The sequence below is a fragment of the Chroicocephalus ridibundus genome, chromosome 11, assembly GCF_963924245.1.
Source record: "Chroicocephalus ridibundus chromosome 11, bChrRid1.1, whole genome shotgun sequence".
Lineage (NCBI taxonomy): Eukaryota > Metazoa > Chordata > Aves > Charadriiformes > Laridae > Chroicocephalus > Chroicocephalus ridibundus.
The window spans coordinates 3777249-3790009 of NC_086294.1; the positions used below are offsets into that span (position 1 = coordinate 3777249).

The following is a 12761-nucleotide window of genomic DNA, read 5'->3' on the forward strand; positions in this document are numbered from 1 at the left end:
CGTCAAAATATTCTCTGGTAGAAAGCAGAAAGTAAAGGTAGAAAGTGGGTGTCCTCCCTGTTGTGTGCTTGTCCCTCGCCAGCCTGAAGGGAGGCCACCACTCCAGCCCCGCGTCCCCCGGCTGGTCTGCAGGACTTTCAAGGGAATATCTGCAGTTCTGCGTAGACCAACCTCCCCAGCAGAAACCTACTGAACTGATGATGAGGGAGAATTTCCTCTTTGTTGCTTCCCATTAGCTCATACCTTTGACCCTTTCCCTGTTCCTTTCCAGATTTCGTTTTTCAAAGTAGCTGCCCACACAGCTGGTGGTGTGTGGCTCACACGCTGACAGCCGTGGGCTCCTCATCTCAAAATGTGGACATTTCAGGCCAAAAATGTTTCCGACCTAACTCCACAAGCATTTATGGGCTCCTTCAGGACCGTGTTACAGCCTGCACCGAGTCCCCACGAACACGGCTGGCTGATCCTGCCACCAGCATCCCGTCGGACTCGGGCGACCGCAGCCACGGCAAGCAAACTGCACGCAGATGGATTTCACTCTCATTTTTGCAGCTCAAGCCAACTGGGAATGTAAACCGCACTGACCAAGGAAAGTTGGGGAAATTGCCAGTGAACGCAGAAAAAAAGAAAAGGAAGGAAGATGTGGAAAGCAGGAGGTAAGAAAATGGACGCTGTTTATTTAATACTCAGCATGTTGATTTGGGTCAGGCCTCGCAAAGCCTGTCTACGGGAGTGACCTTCCCTTTGGTGGAGAATAAGACCTCGGATCAGTCTTCCAGTCTCTGGGTGGAGATTAGCTGAATTAATTGTTTGCCAGAGACACCAGGTGGGTACAAATACCAAAAGTCACCTATCAGTGCCATTTTGGGGGGTTGGTTCAACCCGCTGTAGGGTATGGTGCCAGTGAGGAAATCGCGATTCACGTCTAGATTCAGACGTGGAAGGAAAATACCAACATCCAAAATGCCTTTCCCCCAGATTTTAAGAATGTTCAGACCCAAGGGCTGGCTTTGACTCTATGAAGTCTATGACTTAGTCCTCTAGAGGGCATGGTTACACTGATTATATATTTAATAATTAACCAGTATTACCTTGACTATCTGTTCACTTTTACTGGTGTAAATCAGGAGTCAATGAACTGACACAGGTAGAGTTTCATTGTCTTTAAGCCTTGTTGTAAGGTTTTCCTTATAATCTCTCTTCTTGAGGAGGCTGATCCTGTCTGGACGAGCCAGAAGGTTTGGGTTTGATCACTGGGGCAGCTTTCCAAGAGGTGGCTGTAATTCTTTCCTTGCTACCAAAATCCGGTGTGAAAATCAGTGGATCTATTTTTCACGTGTATTTATGCTCCTCCGGTGGTTAGTCCCAGCATCCCTTGGTAGCAGCCTGGGCTGCGTCATCTGAATAGTAGCACAATACGGGGTCAGTGTCCATCCTTCTCAGAAAGCATGGCAGCTCCAGACACTAGATGGCAATTATTTGTGTTTGGGCAATCTGGTGGTTGAACTCATTCAGCCAAATTTTCAAAGTTGACAAAATTGTGCAGATGTGAATACGAGCACCATCTGTCTTACTGCGTGTGTTTCCCTGGTGTGCAAACACAGTAGAGGTTTGAATCCGGGACCTCATCATGCAAAGGAAGATGCTGCACCAGATGATCCAAAAAATCCACCTCCTCCCCTGAGGCAGCACAAACTGCGCAAAGCCCTTTTAATCTGGGACTCACGTCTTTATAGAGCTTACACAAAGTTCACTTGTCTGTAATGCAAACACCTGCGTTTTATTCAGTTTTACAATATTTAAATCCCCTTATAAAATAAACGGCTACTTGCTGGAACGTTACCCGTGCTGTATGTCCAAGATCTGATGAATTCAAAAGCTATTTTCTGAGATGCACTGGAGAAAGAGAAGGACTGGAAGCAGCCATCAGCTCGTGTTACAAATAGAGCAGTATCAGCCTGGGTTTTGTGGCTTCCTTCAGCTTCTGAGTACATTCCACAAGCATAACATGTTACGATTTCTTTCTTGGGTCATTCATAGTGCCAAACCAACACCTAGGAACTGAGAAGCACGTTAATCTGCGCTAATTTGTTATCATCACTGAGCTGTGCCGCACAGGATCCCTTTACTTCTCTTTCTTAGTTACTCTTGGAAATCATCCTGAGCCATCCCATCCTCCTTGTCCTGGACCGTGATGATTACGGTCTTACATTTTCTCAATTTGCTCGCAAAAAAAAATATCCACATTGCCTTTTTTTTGAGTTCTTTCTCATGGCTGAGGAAATGATATTCTCAACTGGTTTAAAAGATACCTACTGGCCTGTGGGTCAACCAGATTCCTTGGGTTGAATCTGTGTTTCCCATTTCAACACGGAGCGTACAAGGGCTGGGCTGCCCTTCCCTTGGGCCGATGCTGCTCGCAAACATTGGCCAAAGCCAGTATGGCTTGTTGCCTCACACAATTTTGTCGTTAGTGGGTTTGCAGGAAGAATACAGTCCAGAAAAGAGTCTGGTCCCAGAAATTTGATGCTGACCTGATGATCTGACCTTTCTCTGAAGATGGATTAAGGTGTTCTGAGTGATGTCGTAGCGCTCTCTCTTACGGCCAAAAAGTCATACGCTCTCTCTAGGCCAGGTTTGTGAAATGGCTAAAATAGCAATTGCTCCTGAAAAATTCAGGCTGGATTTTCATGCAAAAGAGAACACCTCTTCATAGCTTAGTTTCTAACAAAGATTTGAATTTACTGCATGCATCCAGTGAAAGTTTTGTTCTCTGTTGCAGGATGAGAGCCAGGCAAAACTCTCCTTCAAAGCAGAAAAAAACGATGTAATTTTCTGTTCTCCCTTTTGTCTTCATTTTCATTTAACGCTTGGATTTGACAGCAGCGAGGATTTCCTGTGAGAGCTAAGCTAGTGCAAATCTTCAGTTGATTTCTTCGTGCTCGGCCTGCCTGTCTCTCCATATCCACTTGCTGCGTCTGATCTTGTTTTGGGAGTCTTGGGGGCGGATGTGTCCTGGGTTTAAATCAGCAGGTCCCTGGCCTTAGACACCTTAACTCTGTTACAATAGTAATGCTATTATCGGCATGAAAAATGACAATACAAAACAGTTATGCCAAGCAAATCGTGAAGCCGCAGTTACTCATTTACAGCGGATCTGGATACGTCGGCATTACCCTGTAGTCTGCGGCGTAGACATCCCTTGACACCGCCGTGGGCCCTACGTACTTGCGTAATTTTTTGCAGCATGAAGCCGTTAGAGAGGAAGGAGGGGGTTGGAACAGGGTTGTGTTGGCTTCGACGCTGGACACGCCGTCTCAGATCGTTGTTACTGAACCATTTCATTCTAATTCATCCGTATCAACCGTTTTTAGGTCTTTTCAGCATTTCTCTCTTGCCATCGTGCTGAAGAAGGCTTTGGCCATGCTTCATTATGCTTGGCCGGTGTCAGCGAAGGAGTGAGTGACACCGTTATCCAAGTCTATCTCTCCACCACAATGCAGACAGCCAAGCGCTGTTGGCCCCAATGGATATTGCTCAGCAGATCTTTGTCAGGCTTGTTCAAACAAGATATGTTACCGCTGACCTACCAGCTAAAAGTTCATGCCTCTGACTCCGGGATACTTCTTGTCTTGGTGTCATTTGTTCATTGAAATAATTAGTTATTGTAAGATTATCACATTAAGAGGGATTCTTTTGTTTGTTTGTTTTAAGAAGAATGGCATTCTTCGCGCTATCAGATGCTGGGTAGGTAGTTTATTCTTTTGCTTTCTATTCCAGTGTGGGTTTGGGTTCATGAAAATGAGAGAATCTAAGGCTCGAACCGAGCCAACTGCTTTACAAACCTCCCCAAGCCTTTGCCAATTTAATTCATTGCTGGCTAATGCAGCTCAGGCTTCTTCTAAGTGAAAGGTGCCAATCATGCAGAATTATACGGTGGTTTTGAACAAAGCCAACTCACCTGTTTGCTGGAGACTTGAATCAGACCACCAAACGCATTTTCACTTACTCTTAGAAATGAGCCAAACCCACAGAGTCCAGATCCAAATCTGGCTTCAGGCTCTCACGCTCTGATTCTGATGGACTCTGTGGCTTCTCTACTTAAAACGCCATGAGGATATCAAAGAGTAACTTGAGGTTAGGCCTCTGAGGCATGACAGAACAACCAGTCCCGGTTCAGAGCCACCGCAAGGTATGGCCTAGTGAACTTGTTCACTCCCTGGACAAACAAATTTACAGATCTGATTTTCTGATCTACTTTTGATGACTTCTGGGCTTTTATTTTTCATTTCCTCAGTTCCCTAGATCCATACAAGATCCTAGATCAGTTCAAGCATTGCACATCAAACCTGATGGTGGTCCATCTTATTATCACAATGCTTTCTTTGCACGTAGAGCAGCATGCGTTTTGGATCCGGCATCTGAAATACCTCGTTTTCTTCGTATTTCTTGACTGAATTCAGGGGAGCTGGCTGTGCTGGGACCGCAAGGAGGAAGGTTAAATTTCATCAAGCCGTTTTTCAAAGAAAACTTCAGAACTAGCATTTGCTATGAGGGCTGATGCGCTGGCCTGTGCATCTCACTTGCACCCTCTGGATCTCAGGTTCAAATCTAACAGAATGAACAAAACTCTTCATCTTTCCAAGATGGAAGCACTACATACGGTCCAGTCTACTGCATTAAATGGTTTCATGGGACATCTTGAGAGTCAAGGTCCTGTCATCTTTGTAGAAACACCGTAAGAGAACACAGAGCTTTTCACAAGGGGGCTTGTCTTTGAGCCTGCGGTCTAAAGGTTTCTGTGATCCATCAGAAAGTACCGGCCACCAGACACCCAGCGTAGCGTTGAGGGGTGGTAGCCATCCTCTAAAAAATTAATTTCTCAAGTGGAGTGTGACTACGTCAAGCCCAGCAGCTCTGGGGAGGGGTGTGCGTGGAAGTTCCCTGAGAACAGAGGTCAGGCGTGTGGCTATCGGTCCGCGCAACTGTAGCATTTCCAACTTGAAATTATTATTTCTGTGTTTCCACATTTCCTTTCAAGTGCCTAATTACCAACAGCCAAACAGAAATAGCCTGAAGCCCTAAGTCTCTCTGTCCATCCACAGCCTAACAGCATTGCCAAGCGATATTCTGTTACACTACTTAGTACAAATTATTTTCTAGCCCTTCAATGTTTAGTTTGTTTAGTTTTAAATAATACTTTTGATTCTGTTTTTGCTTCTTTCTCCTTCAGTGACTTTACCTCTGTGGAGTCCCTTGCCATCACAGATCGAGGGCTAATTTTTTCAGGTCAGTTTGTGGGAATTTAGGTAAATAAGTGGGTATTCCCATAAATCACGTATTTTCAGAGGTCAGTGAAAGTGCATATATTTCCATTGCCTCCGGAGAGATTTTTAACCTGAGCTTCTTGATAAATCAATTAAGTTTCCTTTTGCTGACAAAAGTGTGAGTAGCACCGTTTGCCGACTCATTGCGTGCGCAGTTGGCGTGGGACTTTGGGAATGTGGCAGCTTTAATTGCCTTCCCCAGAGGGTCCACCCTGAATGCCTTGACTTGACCAAATTCCCACCGACTTCAGTGGCGGCTTGAGCTGGGGAAGGAGAGCAAGAGCAAAGCCCAGCAGGAAGGAGGTTGGCGGCCATGGCGTGCCCTCAGTGGAGCAGCAGGAGGTTGGGTCCCAGCATAGGTGCTTCTCTGTTGCTCCAGTTCCCCGGTGCTTCCATCGGCAGATGTGTGCTTCAGCCCTAACGCAGGCGCGTGGGCACTGCTCCCCTCCCAGCCTCTCCCCGCTTAGAAACACAACCCGCTCTCGTGAGAGGAGAAACTATTTTTGCATGAAATGGAAAGGACCTGAGCGCAGAATGAGGACAGAGAGCGTGGAGCAAGGCATGCCGTCTCCAAAATGAGTAAAAAAAAAAAAAAATAAAAATACAGATGTAGAAACAGGTGTTCAGGATACATCTTTCCCACCTTACATCCCTGTCCAAGCTAATCCACATTTGAGGACACAAAATACTGCAAGCATTCCTCCTTCTCCCAATACAACTGCATTCATTCTTCCATCCCGCAGCTTTCAGCACCAGGCATATTCCATCCACACAGAGCATAGCTCGCATGCCTCCTCGACCACAAACACACATCCTACTCATAGTCTTCCATGCTTGCAAGTGCAGAGCGAGTGGAGGATATTATACTTCACTTAGATATTGGCTGTTGCTCCAAGGTATGTGTGTTCAGCAGGAGGTCCTCTTCATCTTTGCATGTTCTTCTCGGTCGCAGAAGTCCAGGCGGTACTGAATTGCTTCCTCTTCTTTAAAAATAATCTGTGAAATCACGGGAGAAGTTGTGATTAGACGCTTGTTTCAGTTACGTAGAAAGGAGTATCGCCTTCAGGTGGAAAAAAACCTGTCTGATCACCTGTAGATCTCACCCACAAGTGGCTGTACTCACCGAATTAAGAGTTCTTCTGAGACAAAAGGCAGGTCGTGGTGTTCGCTGTAGACCATCTGATATGTTTGTGCTCCTAATCCTGATCAGAGTGTTGGGAATGAAAATGACGAATAATTCAAACTAATAATAGTAAGGCATGGCTGTGGTTTGGTTTTTTTGCTCGGTTCCCGGCAGACGGACACTCAGGTGTGTATTGCAGCGTAATTATGTACGGTTAATTCTTTGTGGTTTCAAGATATCACAAAGTAGTTCTCAAAAGGACATGCCAGGTAAGGAATTGTAGCCTTCATGGTGTTGAGAGAGGTAGAAGGTTCACTAGCACGCTAGGACTATCCCTTTCTTGTCACAGTATCGTTAGTATCTGTACTAAAGCCTCCAGGAAGATGCTACGAGATGGCCAATGCCTCTTCTAACACCATATCTCTGCACTGCAACGGCAGTATTGCCGCTGACCCTCAAAATGTCCAAGGCTCTTCTTGCTTACTTGCTCCCGGCTGCAACGCTAGTAGGATTTTGTGGCATTTATGGCTGTAGAATATCCCAGAAAAGCCGTGTGGGGGCCCAGTCCCCATGGGAATGCTGTCTGACGGTTGTGCCAGGACTTTTTGCTTGTTTGTAAGACGCGGCGTTTGCCGTCAGCCACTTTCAATTCCTACCTAATCAAGGAAATGGGGAGGAGGGACAACATTTTACCTGTTGCCTCAGGTCTTTTTTAGCTCTCTCTGCCCATCCGGGTGGCCTTTCTTTCGCTCACACCTGAGGATCTGCACAGGTGTCAGGTTATTTCAAGTAACATTGCTGCTGTAATGATGGGATGAAAAATAAACTCAGGAAATGTAGATTTAAAGGTTACAACCTAATGGAAAGTCAGGAAATCAGAAAATTGCACCGATGGTACAAAGCCTTAAATGTCTGCAAGTCTGGAACTACTCAAACTCAGCCTCGAGTCCCCTTATTCTGCACTGAGAGGTGAGATGTTTGTACCTTGCTGGGTGGGATAGTGAGGAAAATGATGTTTCTATTCTGAGACACGTTTCTGGAATTCTGTATGCCATACCAGAAGCTCCTTGACACAGGGATGGGAGAGTTCTGCCGCAGTCCCACACCTCCACCCTGCTCCCTCTCCAAGAGGCTCATCTGCAGCTCTCACTTCAGTCTTCACTGGGTCTGAGGGGCTGCAAAGTAAAAAGGAGGAAAAAAGAATGAACTTGGTGTCTGTGGAAATCCTGCTCTTGAGGTTGCCCCGGCTGCCAGACGTGGAAGTGGCTGGCGGTGGCAGCAGGGCTGCAAGTTTTGGACTCAAGGAGATTTTTTTAATTCTCATGGACTGATATTTTGCGGGAAGCTCTGAAGCGGTTCACGTGTCGTCCAAACCTCCTCGCCCGTTCTCTTGGCATCCAGCACAGCTGTTGAGGGGTCTAAAGCTGGGCTGGAAATCTGCAGCCAGAATTAATCTCACCATTAATTCTACCAATTTCGCCCTGCAGATCTGACATCTTTCAGAGTGATTTGATGTTTCTTTAAGCAACACCCCGTCTCTATGAAGAAATGCCAACAGAGGAGAAGTTTCAAGCTTGCTATTTTTATTTAAGCTGTTGGAACGGTATGGACATAATGTAAGTAACTGGACCAGCCAACAGGGTGTCTGTCAGTCAGTGACTCAGTCTTCAGATCAGACAGATGCAAGCCCATATAAACAGGTTCAGCCCAAAAGTCATGATAATAAATAATTTATTTTCGTACATTTCAAAACACCAGATACAGTAAAGCGAGTGTTTTCTTTGGAAGCAGGCATCGCTGGTCGGCTGTACTTGCTTCCCGCACCAGCAATAACATGTTCTGAATGAGTGGAGGGAGACTCCGACCACCATTCTGCCAGAGCCTACTGGGTTCTTGGTTGAAGTCTTAAGAAATCACTCTGAAATAAATTAACGCACCGTTTCGAGGTACGTGGCATCGTCAGGTTTGCACTCCATCACCCGGAGCATGGGAGAGATTGTCAGCCAGGGGGGCACCTGGAGAAAGCTGGCTTTTAAGGTGTTTTTTTTCTCAGCGCCGTGGGATTGCTGAGTCACGCGCAGCACGTGTAAAATGCCCCAGGACACTTCAAGATGATTTTGGGTCATGCGAACTGCCACGTAAAACTGGGAAAAGACATACGTGGCCAAACACTCAGATGAGACACAGAAACATGGAAGCTTGACAGGGAATACTCTTATGGACGCTGTCCTTCATCCAGAGTCCTCTGTTGGACCCAAGTGCCGCTCTTCTTGCAAAGGAGAAGAGGGAGACTAACCAGGGGTCACCCTAAAATACTGTTGCCTGTAGTTTGGAAGCATGGTGCTTTGAGATCTTTCCTGTGCTACCAGAGAATACCTAGAGGTACCTAAATAGATCACATGGTGGTGTCGAAGACGACCTCTTACCAGGGCTGCTTTGGGCGGATCCGTGGCACAAGCCCTCTCTTCCCTGGGACCCTGCTCTCTAACCCGGCATGGAAGGTGCAGGCTGCGGAGGTCAGGGCTTGGGACCGTCTTGAGGAGTGTGTCAGAAGGAAAGTCCTTGAACAAAGATGAGACTCTTGTCCCCAGTCATCTCATAAAGCAGGGCTGTGCGGGTTGGGAACGCTGGAATACTCGAGGAGGACAAGAGCTCGGTCCAAGGAGCCCATGGGAGCTCCAAGAGCAGCCAGTTATGCGGCAGGGCCAAACAGGCTGAGAAGAGCCTGACCGAATCTACAGCCGCGTGAGCTGGATGTGGATGGAGCAGACTGATCTGTGATGGCTTAGGGCTCGTATCAGGCGGTCATGGAGTGCTTGAGATCCCTGGTGGTCCGACTCAAACTTTTTAATATCTTACCTGTTCGTAGTCTCACTGCCTGCTCACGAGGTAAAATCCAATATAGGAGCAAAAATATACGCACAAAAATGCAGATAAGGTTTGCAAATGTTTCAAATGCTCTGCGTAAGTTGTATTTAGAACAGAATTCATCAGTAAGGTGGATATGATCTTGCTAGGAGAAAGGAAGAATAAAGCATGCAGTATCGTAAGCAGCGTATTCCAAGGTTAAGTGGTCTCCCTGTCTTCGTACCCGTGCACCTAGCTCGGAGGACAAACAATATGAGCTGTCACGCGAATCTTTAGCCAAGATCTCTGTTCCATGTGGTCATATGGAAGACTGACAAATAGGTATTTATTTTTAATATCCTCTAGCTGGGCACGTATTGTATTCGCCTGATCAAGGAGACAATGCAAAATGCTTCTCTCGCTCAGCTCCCCGGGTAACTTGGCAGACGCCTGTCGCATCTTCGGATGGACACCTGGGGTCACGCACACCTGTGCTTGCAGCAGCCCCGTTTGCACGTTTGCATCTATAACTTGAGACCTTGGCCTGTCTCCCTTTACAGATCACATGCGACGCGTTTACTAGTAAGAAGTGAAAAGCTTTTTGTAGCTGCTAACTCTGCGAACTCAGAGCGGGCTCTGCAAGTCAAAGCTGCTCATGCGTTTATTAGCGGTACCAATGAAGGTCCATCGGGTTGATAAGCATAAAGATGACTTGTCTTCCCCGTATAGCCTACAATTATTTGTGAAAGTAACCTTATAGAGCCGACGGGTAAGAAGCAGCGCTTTTTAATAGTCATCACTCCCTCGGGTACAACTACACTTCCAACACCTGCGATGGCCAGTGAGGCCCTCTGCCAACGCAAACACCTCCCTTCAGAAGAATAACTAATACTTTAGAATAACTATTAGAATAACTAATGCTTCTTTGAAAAGTAGAGGATTTGGTTCGTACGTCCTAGAATAAAGCACCCAAAACGGTTTTGTTTGAGGCTTTTGGAAGAAGTGGAGCGGCTTGCTTTCGCTTAAAGTCCTTCGTCAATGGGACGGGAGGGCACTTGCAGGTTGGGGCACTGAAAAATAAATAGCCAAGCAGGTACAATCTCCGACAGATACTCTTCCACGCCGGGCTCTCAGGCTGGAGGCTCCGAGCTATCAAATACTTTGTTCAGTCTCAGCAAGCTGGTAAATAAAGAAAAGGTTCTTGCGCATAAATCTGTGGAGCCGATCCTCACAAAGAGTGCTTTCAGCCCGAGCTCCTACTTCAATACTCGACGGCTCAGGGGAGAGCACAGCAAGTCTTAGTTACGCATCCAGCAGCAGTTTATGACAGGCACCATCTCATCTCGAGGGTCTGACATATACATGCATCGTTGTCCAATTCGCAAATTCTTGCATCTAAAAGTTTAATAAGCTCTTCATTTGATGTCTTAATGTTTTTCACAGAAAGCGAACATTTTTCCTGGCAGAGCGGGGACTGTGAGCTCTTTTATCTGCGCCCCATAAAGGGCTGGGATGTCTCTTTGAGCTTGGCCAATAATTTGAAAGTAATCCAGATTTTGTTTTTCCTGCAGGTTTAAATGAAAAGTGAACGTTTTAAGTGGAGGAGTAAGAGGTACATTGAATTTGGAAATACGACCACAGCAGAGCCGTGGAAAAATCCAAGGAGTTATTAAAATCTTTAAAACTCAATTGTTTAGAAATTAGGCACACAGCTTAAAAATGACGTTTTGGCAAAGCTGGGTGAGTTACCCTTCCCATCATATATTACATTAAACCTCTGCCAAATGTCCGGTCTTAGCTGGCCAGCAGCGTCCCCTGGTTGCCTCAAAACCCACAGAATGACCACAGCGCAGCGTTTCCAGCTGTTGCTCATCAGCACGTGAGGAAGACGTGGTGCTTGATTCTAAATTACTGGAAGCAAAGGTGAACTTTGGCCATTTACGCCGTTGGGGAGTAGGTCTGAGTCCTTGGACAAGGAGGGCACTGAAGGAGGTGATCTTTCTCTCCCATGGTACTGCAAGGATCCTAAGCTAAGCAGCTTGGAGTTTCTTAAGGCTGAGCTGCTTCTCTCACGCTGGAGGAACAGAAGAACATCTGGTCTTAGCTACTGTTTTTCAACTGGATCATCTTGTGCCTCACTAAAATGAATGAGAAACACATGCAAGCTATATTTTCAAAAAGTTGTATTTCATTGATGCAACTAAAGTAGTGATTTTCACATGCAATTAGATACACAGATGTAGACAAGCAACAATTTACACACACACTACATTTCCAACGAGGCCCTACGTACATTCCCATATGCTTTACACATGCGGAATATGCACATGGTGAGGAGGCATGGGAAAGTATTTACATGTGCAATTGTATCTTCCCACAGCAATGCCTGGGAATTAGAAAGGACTAACTTAGACAATATTTTGGATGTAAAATCTGATGACACTTTCAATTCTGTTCTGCGGGCCCCACTATAAATAATGCTAATTATTAATTATGATCTGCCTACAACAGCACTTCACCAGGCACTTTGCAGATAGGCCAGAGACAGGGAGCTCAGATCACCCTCGTGTTATTCTATTTTCTAGGCGTGTTTTGGAATAGACATCACTGTCCAAAGCCCTTTAGAAACAGGCCGTACGCAGACGTCTCCGAGACACTGGTGAAGAGTGAAAAACTGAATAACAACATAGTACAACCAAACCAAAACCTTGACCTGTTCAGGAGATACAGGTCAAGATTACAAAAAAGTAAGATTATTTTATTTGCTTTTTTAACGATATCACATCTTGCGTCCTTCTTGAAAAACTATAGGAATGTTTTCTTTACTGAAAAGGTAAAAACCAAAGTACTGTTTTCCATAAAGCGCTACTTCCTAGGAAGCAGAGTGAGCCTTTGGGAGAAGGCGAGTGGCTGGGGACTTGGCTTGGCCCTTGGCAGTGAGCGCTCTCCCGCGAGGCCCCGTGGGCTACGTGTGGGCTCCCTGAGTCGTAGGTCTCCAGGTGACAGGAAGGGGACATTAGCCTTTTCTTCCTTCAACACGTTGAAGGTAAAGGCAGGGTGTGGTGGGGTGAAGGTTGTGCAGTGGTTGACGATGTGGTTATAGGAGCCATCGATGGGAAAATGCACTCCTAAGAAAACGCTTTTTGTCTTTTTATTATTCGATGCAAATAATTTTCTCTTTCAAAAACAAATTGGTCTGTGGTCTGATCTGGGACAGATCTGTAAGGACCACGGAAAAAATCCCAAACTCTCATGACATTACTTTCTTTTTTTTTTTTCCAGAGAGCCCAGCATTACTGACAGTGAATGTCTTCCATGGACAATGGAGCTGGTACAGTGAACTTGCTCGTTCTACCATAAGTCTTCAGTATTGGGTGGGATGGGTTGTGGCTCGCTGTGGTGATACCGTGCGGTGTCTAGCCCTCTGTAGAGATCTACAGCAGCCGTGACCTTCCAGTGCTTGT

At 46.0% G+C, this 12761-nt stretch overlaps 1 long non-coding RNA gene across 1 annotated transcript; it reads left to right on the top strand.

Annotated features, from left to right (window-relative positions):
- The first annotated feature begins 311 nt into the window (after positions 1-311).
- LOC134522173 (uncharacterized) lies at positions 312-12124 on the top strand. Its single transcript, XR_010072952.1, has 3 exons — positions 312-656; positions 10869-11037; positions 11883-12124. It is a non-coding gene; the product is annotated as an uncharacterized LOC134522173 (long non-coding RNA).
- Positions 12125-12761: the final 637 nt, after the last annotated feature.